We start from the raw sequence: 530 nt of genomic DNA, 5'->3' as shown, positions 1-530 counted from the left end.
GTGTTTCAGAAAGTGCCTCATAGCAACCAGTTAGGGTTACAAGTTGATGCGCCTGATCCAAGAATGGCGAGTTGAGACTGCAAAGGCTACTGCAGATAATTTTTTTTGCAATATTCACCAATAATGTTCATTCTTTTTTATTAGTTTCATATAACAATGATCTTAAATGGTTAAGTAATATAATCTAGCTTCCAAACAGTCCAATAAGATTTTTTTTTGACATGTTGCAAGCGCCGAAGTCACGTGCTTGATAAAGGTCATTTCAACATTATAGAGCTTTTAACATGTGTTTCATTTTTTATTTTACTCGTGTTCTGCCATGCAGATAAGCTCCTTAAATAATCTATGATTCAGATTATTACTGATCTTCTGTAATATATGAGAAGATACAATATAAGAGATAAACTGTTAATTGTGTCAAACAAATGTCGAAATCCAGGAATGTCAGTGATCACTGAACAAGGAATATTGAAGGAGGAACCTTTCAAGCATGCCATATTGCATGGAAGCAGTAAGCCTAGAGGAGCCAC

This window comes from Penaeus monodon, chromosome 32 (genome assembly GCF_015228065.2).
Source record: "Penaeus monodon isolate SGIC_2016 chromosome 32, NSTDA_Pmon_1, whole genome shotgun sequence".
Taxonomy (NCBI): Eukaryota; Metazoa; Arthropoda; class Malacostraca; order Decapoda; family Penaeidae; genus Penaeus; species Penaeus monodon.
Note: the sequence above shows the minus strand (reverse complement) of the source record.